Source organism: Anomaloglossus baeobatrachus, chromosome 3 (assembly GCF_048569485.1).
Source record: "Anomaloglossus baeobatrachus isolate aAnoBae1 chromosome 3, aAnoBae1.hap1, whole genome shotgun sequence".
Lineage (NCBI taxonomy): Eukaryota > Metazoa > Chordata > Amphibia > Anura > Aromobatidae > Anomaloglossus > Anomaloglossus baeobatrachus.
The window spans coordinates 409244192-409254899 of NC_134355.1; the positions used below are offsets into that span (position 1 = coordinate 409244192).

Here is a 10708-nt window from a genome sequence, read left to right on the forward strand (position 1 = left end):
AAAAGAGGAGTGAGAGCAGCCAAAAGAAGCGGAAAGAGAGTGGTCGAGAAATGGGAAAAGCGTGGCTGAGTGAGGAGGAGAGCCCAATAGGAGGGGAAGAGAAAGCGGCCAATAGAGGGGGGGAGAGCAGCCAACAGAATGGGAGATAGAGCAGCTGCAATAAAGGGGCGTGCGGCCGAAAGGAGAGAGTAGGCGAAAGAGCAGCTGAGAGAAGGTGATCTAGCGGCCCAGAGATGGGGAGAGAGAGGCCAAGAGAACGGGAGGGAGGGGATGAGAGTAGAGGGACCGAGAAAAGGTAGGAGAGCGGCCCAGAGAGAGGGAGGGAACAACAAAGAGAAAGGGGGAAAGTGACTAAGAGGGAGCAGTACCCGAGAGAAAGTCAGAGTGTGGCCGAGAGAAGGGGATAGAGTGGCCAAGAGATGGAAAGGGAGAGGCTGAGAGAAAGGGTGCGTGCGGCCGAGAAAGGGGGGAGAGCGGCCAGAGAAGGGGGGCAGTGGCCAAAAAAAGGGGAGAGAGCAGCTGAGAGAAGGGCGGCAGCGGCTGAGTGAAGAGGGAAATGCTGCCAGATGGGAGAAAGGGTTGAGAGACGGGGGGCATTGGATGAGAAAAGGGGGGAGAGCAGAGAAGAGGAGGCACCGGCCAAGAAAGGGGGAGAGCGAGGCAGAGGCCAGGAGAAGTGGAGGGAGCGGCAAACGAAGGAGAGGCAGAGGCTAAGAGAAGGGGAGAAAGTGACCTAGAGAAAGGGGACGAGTGGGGGACATAATAGAATGAAGAAAAGGAATAAATAAAAAGGATGAACATAATTTATTGGTCTAAAAAAGATGTATAATAGGTTTCTTGTACATCTTTGACATGAAATACATGTACATAATGTGGGAAAGAACATATATCCCATATAAACAATGGGAATATAACATTCCCTGTGCTTCGGTGGAAAATTAACATGGTGTGTATGTAGATTACTGGGGAATGAACACACATCCCATATAAACAGGTGTATATTATATTCCCTGTGCTTGTTAGGTGGGGAATGAACATGGGATATATGTAGATTTCATGGGAATAAACACTTATATTTCATATAAACAGAGGTATATTATATTCCCTGTACTTAGGTGGAGAATGAATAAGTAATATATTTAGATAATGGGGAAATGAACATATTCCATATGATATTCCCTAAGAAGCGTTCATTAAAGATTTCCCCTTAACCACTTCTATTTCTATTTATCGCAGGATGCTGAAACTGCACCTAGCCCAAAACGTCAAGATTAGTGTGGGGGGTCCGTGGAAAAAAAAAATCATACAAGACCATATGTATCTGCTCACTGGGATTCCTGGCTGCAAACCCCTTTCACTTTATTACTGTTCTGTATTCCACTGGGTCCATTATCACACCTCACACCACTTCAGCATCTGTAAAAGAAAGACCATTATCAATTCAGAGTTGCAAATTGGCATGTAACATATAGAGACTTATATCATTACACGTGTGGAGTTTCAGCATCCTGCGGTAAATAGGAATGGGTCAGGGGAAATCTTTAATGAACACCCCTGGTATATGTACACTTTAGGGGAATGAACACATATTCCATATAAACGTTTATATTATACTCCCTGTGCTTCTTAGGTAGGGAATGATCATGGAATATACAGTGACAAAAGGGTAACAATTATTTATTTATTTTTTTTTTATTTTTATTTTAGGCTCCATATCTCAACATCCACTACAGCTTTGAGTGTGAAACTACCCTCATTTTATAGCCAATCCGTTTGGCTATCTCATAGGTAAATTTGACTTGCAATTATTTAGCATATGATTACTTATGCAGATTCTTGTCATGTCACTGCATTGTTACAGTTTTGCTCCTGGTGGTGGAGAAATTATTTTTTTCCTGTATACTACAAATTACAACCTGTTCTCACATTCTCTAATAGCTCAGTGTGTTATTACGTTGATTCCCAAGCGAAAGGTCACTGGTTTGAATTAAGGTGCAGCCATGAAGGACATTTTCCAAGAAAAGAGAAGCAGCATAACCCAGCTCATTGATAACGGCATCTCAGCCAAAATAATTGCCAAACTGCATAACGTGAATACCATGACAGTTGGGAGAACACAATATAAAGCCATACATTCAGTAGCCAAGAAGTGGACGTACAGGCAAAGTATCAGGAGTCAACAAGTCGGCTCATCACTAAGTCTATCCATAGCTCGTATGCTTCGTAATAGTGAGATCAAAGACGTCCATGCAAGCATTGTGCAATGCACTTTACTCAAGTCTGGAATAGTAGTCTGAAAAAAATTGAAGAAGCCTTGACAAGATGATTGTCTATAAAACGAAAGTAGTCTCAGGTTCAAAGCTGTAGTGGATGTTGAGATATGGAGCCTGAAAGTCAAACGTTCAAAACATTCTTTCCCCTTTGCTCGTCACTGTAGATTACATGGGAATGAACATATATCCCATATATAACCAGGTATATATTAAACTCCCTGTGCGTTTTAGGAGGTGAATGAACATTGAATATGTAGAATATAATCTGAAAAAACTGGTGGTATTCACTGACCAAGTGTTTTCAATTGAAAAGTGCTACAGTTGGTGGGCTATGCACATGCAAACTCCGGTGCAATTTTATTGAAGATTTCAACTACAACGTGAACATAGCACTGGGCACGCGCTGGCCCCGCCTCTGATAGGACGCTTTCAGCATTTTGTAATGAATAAAAAAAAAATACAATATATATTGTGACGCAGTAAAGGGTATGGTGGTTGATGGGAACCATATCCCTCAGATTATGTGCCTTTCGCCAAGGTGAGCGGCAGAGAAAAGGTTAATCCTAACTTGACCTGGATCTTCTCTGCTAGGTCAGGTTCTGAGGCAACGTCTGATGTACACGGGTGAATACTTAGCACAGCATAAATAGACAGTCAGCTCTTCTCAGTGTCAGGGTGGTTGGGCTGGAGAACTGAAGCAGTCTGTCTGTTGGGAAGGAAGAGGAAACCAAGCTGTATGGGCTGGAATGTCTGGGACTGATGTTATGCTGTTTACCAAGCTGGACTTTTTCTTTTGTAACCTTGTAACCCTGTCTGAAGTAAGACTTTGCATTATGTTTGTGTTAGTGTGAATAAAATACTGATTTTTTTTTTTTTTCTTGGACTGAAAACCCATGTATGACTGTTTACTGCATCCTTGCCATCGTCAACCAGAGCTGATTCCCTACATTTGGTGGCTTGAAGCAGTCAAACGCAGAGCGGCCAGTTCAATTGGGGGTTTTTTGCACTTCTGACTGGTTACCAGTGTATGTCCTGGGTGAAAGGATTGTCGCAAACCCAGTCCGGGTAATGTGCAGAGATGAAGGCTGTGATGAAAGTGCTTATGGAGGCCACTAGGCAGCAGCATTTATTTAATCAAAAGTCCACTCAGCGGCAGCAGGAGGCTACTCGGCAGCAGCAGATATTTAAGCAAGAGACTACTCGGCGGTAGAAGGAGGCTGCTCAGCGTCAGCAAGAGGCTGCTCAGCAGCAGCAGATATTTAATCAGCAGCAGCAGGAGGCTACCTAGCAGCAGCAGATATTTAGGAGGCTTATCTGCATCAGCAGGAGACTAATCAGCTGTTGGTACAGTACCTAATGACATCACAGTCTGTGGTAACTCCACCGGTAATTCGCAACGCCAGGAAAACAGTCCATATGGCGATACCCAAGATGGAGGCCACCGAGGACATTGAGTCCTATCTGGATAGTTTTGAGAGAGTGGCCGAGAGAGGGACTACCCCAGGACCAATTGGTGGAAATAGTCGCTCCATTATTGGCAGCAGGACCCCAGAAAGCCTATCATGACCTGCCAGGCAAGCAAGCAAAGGACTACGCAGTTATTAATGGTGAGCTACTGGCATGACTGGATGACTGGGTGTAAATGTGTTAGTTCGGGCCCAGCGAGTACACGAGTGGGAGTTTGACTCTTCTAAACCAGCCAGGTCCCATGGTTACAACTTGCTACACCTGACACAGAAATGGCTGCAGCCCGAGGTACTGTCACCCACTGCTATGGTTGACTGCATAGTAACAGATAAGTTCTGGAGGGCCTTACCTTCCCCCTTCAACACTGGGTGGGACAGGCGATTCACAATAATATGCTCCAGATGATGATGGTGGACCTTATAATACCAATATGAAACTACCAAGGACCTCCAGGGTGGGACCCTGGGAAGGTTGACAAAAAAGTCCCGTAAGTCCCCACCCCTGACCCATCGAGCGGAGCCCCGGAGGGCTGTACAGGACTTATCAGAAGGTGATCGGGTTGCCGTTGTCTGCTGGTGATGCCAGGAGCCAGGCAATGTGAGAACTGACTGCCCCCAACTGGTTGAACCTATGGACACTAATTTTGGGTACCATCAGTCCCTTTTTGCTAAAACGTTTGTGCAACTGGCACCCCAAAGGATCTCAGTGATGGACATCTGTGTTGGGTTGAGGTGGAGGGCACCCCGGCAGTGACCTTACTCGACTCAGGGAGTCATGTGACCTTGGTGTGAGATAGCCTGGTGCAGCCCACAGAGTTCACCAGCAGGAAATTTGGTGTATTGTGCATTCACGAGGACTTAAAAAACTACCCTACTGATAATAAATACACCTGCCTGAAGATGATGCAATGAAGTGGGGGTAGTAGAAAACCTGCATTATGAGCTGATAGGAGGGATTTTCCACTATTCTCGGCTCTATGGCCAACAATTAAGCCACTTGGGGAACTGGAGTCAGGGCTGGTAAAGTCCACAGAAAGTTATTTTGAAGGAGTGCAGGAGCCTTGTAGGCCCGAGGAGGAGACGCCGGAGACGAACCCCATGAAAGTAATGGCCGGGGAAGTAGAGGACTTGCCGCCGGCTCCTGAATTGTCAGGCTTAAATGTCTCGAGTGACAAGTTTGGTACAACACAACTGTGAGACCCTAATTTGTCCTGGGCCAGGCAAGATGTGTTAATTATTGATGGGAACCCCAACAACCCGGGGCGGATGCCATGTTTCCATGTTTTGAGGTGACCCATGACCTGTTGTATCAAGTTGTCAAAATACAGAGTGAGGTGGTAGAACAATTGATGGTACCACAGGCCTATCACAGGTTGGTAATGAACCTGTCCCATCCTCACCTACTTGGCGGACAGTTGGGCCACAAGAAAACCCTTGATTGTATACTGCCGCCGTTTTACTAGCCTGGTGTCCACGAAGAAGTAAAACGGTATTGTGATTCCTGTTCAGTGTGTCAGATGACCAGTCCGCAGCCACACTTTTGAAGCCCTTTGGTGTTAGGGGAGACCTCCGGGTCTCTCAGGGTCTGGGAGGAGGATTCTAAATCAGAACTGCGCAGATGTATATAAATCAGGAAAAATGACCACACAGAGACGTATCTCCATCCGGGAGAAGCACAGTGCTCTTCTAACCTGTGTATTGTTAAAAAAAAAAAAAAAAACAGGTATACAGTTCATTCAGTACATCCGTATTGCTATTAACCAATTATCTAACTTGGTTCCTCTTATTCCCTTATTTGGTTAGAGTTTTCTACATGACTATACTGTCCTTGATGAGGCACCTGGAGATAAGCAAAAGTCTATGCACGTACGTCAGTAGCTTGTTAAGGCCACTTCACACATAACGAGATCGTGAACGAGATCGTTGCTACGTCACAGTTTCTGTGATGCAACGACTTCACTAGCGATCTCGTCATGTTTGACACGTACCAACGATCCGCCCCCTGCTGTGAAATCGTTAGTCGATGCTGAACAGCCTGGGCCATTTTTGGCTCGTTGGAGTCCTGCTGGGCAGGATGAATCTGTATGTTTGACACCTAGCTAACGATTTTGTTAACGACCTAGATGAGTGAAATGTAGGCGTGTAGTTGCGTCCCCGTTTCTGGGGTTTTTGGTTTGGTTTTGGTTTGGTTTTTGGTTTGCGCTGAGAACACTACTACGTTCTGATTGGGTATCGCTTCATGCTTTGTTCCCTTTTGAGTCTTGGGATAGAACCTGTGACTACACCCAGATTCATTCGTGCTTTGTTCCCGATTGCTTGCTTGCTTTTCGGATCAAAGCAGCAGCTTCACTCGCATTGATCCCTCTTTCGTTCCCGAGTGTGTTGCTTTGAGGATTGAAGCTGCGATTAATAATAGATAGTATAATACTATTCTTCACTGATAGACGGCTATATTCCCTGGACACTGTAGGTCATTTTTTGAGGGTCTCAAATTTGTTTCATGTTCTTGCTATGATAGTATTTATTATGCTAGATAATGAAAGTGCTTGGCTGTTATCTGTGTACATAATGCCTTTTACAGGGGGTCTCAAGTGCGTACATCCATAGTGCCATTCTTTTATGTGTCCTACTACTATCATCGCTGGCTATTTTGTCTCTCTGCTACAGCCACCTTTTTGTGTCTCTGCCACAGCCACAAATAGAACAGGTGCACTTGCACTTCTATGGGGGTGGCCATTTTATTGTCTCTGCCACACCCCAACAAAATATTGTGATTGTTTTATTGCAACTTCTCTCATCTTTACATATAATTTTTGCAGTGTGGACATCATGAACGACACACAGCGTGCTGTGCTGGGTGCTGCATTGATGTTTGAGGCCGGTCGGCTACGTGATGGGGAACAGAGGCGTTCCAAACGAAAGCGTCGCATGTGGACCAGAGTGGCTGCAGAAGAGGTACAAATACTCCCACATGCAACTTGTAAGAAAGCTGCAGGAGAACAATCCTCTGGATTTCCACAACTTTCTGCGGATGTCAGAGGAATCATTCAAACTTTTACTGGAAAGAGTTACGCCTCTTATTCTGCGCAAGAATACAGCGATGCGTGCTGCCATCCTGGCAGATGAAAGATTGTCAGTCACGCTGTGATACCTGGCCACCGGACGCTCCCTGCAAGACTTGCATTTTTCTTCTGCAATTTCAAGATCCCTGCTCAGCGTTCTAATTCTGGAGACATGTAGAGCTATTTTCCACAGTCTACGTAGCTACATTGAGTTCCCCAAAACAGTGGAGGAATGGAAAAAGATTGCCTCCGATTTTGAGCGGCTTTGGCAGTTCCTGAACTGTGGTGGGGCTTTGGATGGGAAACGTGCGGATCACTCAACCACTGAACAGCGGATCCTATTTCTATAATTATAAGGGCTATTTCAGCATCATCCTAATGGCCCTTGTGAATGCCAATTACGAATTTATTGCTGTTGATGTTGGCATGAATGGCAGGGTTTCCGACAGTGTGGTTTTAGAGCACACAGGCTTTGGTGAACTTGCCTCCCAACTCTGACACTACCGCAAACCTTAATTTTGTATTTGTGGGCGATGAAGCATTCCCACTTCATCCGAATCTTATGAAATCATTCCCCCTGAAAAGTCTAACGGCGGAAAGACATGTTCAATTACAGATTATCAAGGGCACGCAGGGTTGTGGAAAATGCCTTTGGGATCATGGCAAATCGCTTCAGAGTTTTCCATAAACCGATTAACATAAGGCTACCATCGATAGACTCAGTTGTTTTGGCATGTTGCATTCTGCACAACTTCCTTCGCTGGCGAGATGCAATTGTGTACTGTCCAACAGGCTTTGTAGACTCTGTTGACTTTACAAACGGGGAAGTGGTGCTTGGTGAATGGCATTCTGATGCTCCGTAAATCGCAGGACTTCAACCATTGGCGCCCGGCAGAAATACTGATGATGCGAAGGCCTGTCGAGAAAAGTACTGACAATATTTTAATGGTCCTGGTGCAATTACGTGGCAGCATTAGATAGAGTATTGTATTGATCACATTTATGCAGAGCTATAATTTCTTGTATTGATTTGTTTAATAAACTTTCCTTCTTAATTTTAAAATATTAGTTAGATGTACTATTATATTCATCAGATTTATACTGAACTGTCATTTCTTGTATTGAGTACTTTAATAAACAGTTCTTTTTACTTTTCACAAGATTTGTTTGTCATTCATTCACTAGTAAGGGCTACTTTACATCAGTGCAATTTTTGAAACTTTTTTTTAGGACATTAGAAGGGTTCAAAGTTCAACAGCAATTTTGCATTTTTACAACCAAATGTAAAATGGAACCCATCACTTTTGAAGTGACTTTGAGAGGCCTCCAAGCCACTTAACAGCGATGTTGCTGCCAATCAAACCCGGCCATTAAGTTTGTGCGCCACGGGCAAAATGGCTGCCCGTGGCATACAATATCACTGGGCTCTGTCACACGTAGTTACCTACCTAACGACAGGCGTCCGTTAGAAGTGCAGGGGCGGAGAGCAGTCGCATGAAAGACTGCAGGAACAGAATCCCGCCATGATGCATACGGTGCGTCAAGGGTCGTTTTGGCACCAACCGCGTGCCAAAAAGTGCGCCCAAACTTGATTTCCACCACATATAAGATATCAGTGTAGTAAGGAGAAATTGCACAATAAATTTGATCGTACTTTTTTTCCTGATATGCTTGTGACAATACTCAATTTTATGGCAACAGTTACATTTTTGTGTTAAAAAGTCAAATGTTCACTTTTAACTTCCACATTGCTTTACTTCGTGTGAAACGCTTGAAAGGTTAATTAACTACTTGGATTTGGTCTTGAGCTGTGTGAGGGATGCATCATTTTGGACTCTTCTCCACTTGCGATTTCCATGTGCAAGTGCAATTCGATAAAAAAATCAGATCGCACTCCCACCAGTGTTAAATCAATGAAGCCGTGTACTCTTGCAACATTTTTTTTTACTAACGAGGCCGTATCTGCGTCACTGATACTGTGACCAAAACGACATCCCTTTTGCGATTTTCTCAAAATTGTTTGTGCTCACGCAGTTGGTGCTCAAACGACCCTTGCCGCACCGTATGCGTCATGGCGGGATTCCGTTCCTGCAGCTCTGGTGACCGGCTTCACTGACATGTCACCATTGCTGAAGTTACGTGAGGATCTGTAGTCGACCCCAGGGGGGGGTGGTTTTGCCCCCCCACCCCGTGGCTACAATCATTCTGATTTGTAGTTGAAAGTGACAGTTTCACTTTCACCTTCAATCATAACAATTGTAATATTTCACCAATCAAACTTGGAGAAATATTACAATCCAGCCATGGTCGAAGATGCAATATCATCGGCCATTGGCTGGAGCAGGGCCACCTCCCCAACCCCAATCTGATTGGAGCTAGTGTCCATGTGACACTATCCGTCTAATCAGATGTGAAGAGGCGTGACAGTGGGTGACGCAACTGCGTAGGCGATGCAGACGCAACTGCTACTGAGAAGGATACGCCCTCCCTTCTATGAGACAGCATGGCGGCACGCAGTCGAGCAACAGCTTGAGGGGAGGTGGAAGTCCGCTATTTAATAAGAGAAGTGGATGCTCGTGACTACGACTGCCAGGGACCGCATGGGCATCCACTTCTGCATAAAAAGGCGGTGCTGAGGAGGATCCAGCGAGGTCTGAGGAGACGTTTCAATTTGGAGAGGACCTGTTCCCAGATCCGCAAGAAGCTTGCGGATCTGTGATACCGTTCGAGTGACAGGATCACAGCCATACAGGCATAGAGGCAGCGCAACCGAGGTGGATGTAGATGATCGTGCCTAGGGAACTTACAATGGTAGTGATATATATATATATATATATATATATATATATATATATATATATATATATATATATATATATATAGAGAGAGAGAAATATATACATAGATAGATGTGTGTATATATATATATATATATATATATATATATATATATATATATATATATATATATATATATATATATAAAAAGATATATAGATAGATATATGTATACCTACAGTACTGACCAAAAGTTTGGGCACACCTTGTCATACTGTATGTATGTGTGTATATATATATATATATATATTTTTTTTTATTTATGTATGTATTATGTAATATATATGTGTAATAAGATAAATTCTCTCCAGGAACACAACATCAGCCCCCAGAGGAGCATGGGCCCCCAGAGGAGCAAGAGCCCCCGGTACAGCAAGTGCATGATGGTAATTGTTTTACATAAAATAAGCTCCATATAAATTGCAAAACATAAAGCTGTCGTGTACTATTAAGTGATTGTTTGCATAGACGCTATTCCAACCACGTTGGGCTCCATCAGTCCCTCTGTGTCAGATGAGGAGGAAAGCCGTAAGTGTTAAACATGAATCTCGTACCTCTTACTAATAAGCAGAAAGAAAAATTATAATTTTAAACTTTTACCATTCCCTCCATAGGAATCCCGACTTTGGCAGACCTCCTCTCTTCTCACTCCAGCATAATGGGATCCCTGAGAAGAATTTTGTCTGCACAGAGGAGACTGATGACCAGAGTCGACCATCATGCATTGATGCTGGCCCGTTATGCGGCTGGCCAAGCGGAGGGCAGCAGCCGTTCATTTTTTTTTTTTTGTGAACAGGTTTCTAAGTTCATTTAGTTCCAATGCAAGTTCTGGAATATATTCCATTTTGAATTTTGAATATTTCAATGCCCACAGTTTTCGCCTTTGTATGGCTGTCATCAATGGCTTCTTTGGGGCCTTGCAACATCTCAAGCCTGCTTCCAAACATGTCTTCCTAACAGTTGATGTTGATAACTCAATATTTTTTGGGTTGAATTTACATGTTGTATTATAAAGACTTTAAAATGGATATCAGCTGTTTGGTACGTGTCATTTCAAAAAGCAAATAAA

At 44.0% G+C, this 10708-nt stretch overlaps 1 long non-coding RNA gene across 1 annotated transcript; it reads left to right on the forward strand.

The window, feature by feature from the left end:
- Nucleotides 1–1748: 1748 nt before the first annotated feature.
- On the forward strand, nt 1749–10467 carry LOC142295350 (uncharacterized). The gene is made up of 4 exons (XR_012751431.1): nt 1749–1788; nt 9951–10025; nt 10108–10167; nt 10254–10467. It is a non-coding gene; the product is annotated as an uncharacterized LOC142295350 (long non-coding RNA).
- Nucleotides 10468–10708: the final 241 nt, after the last annotated feature.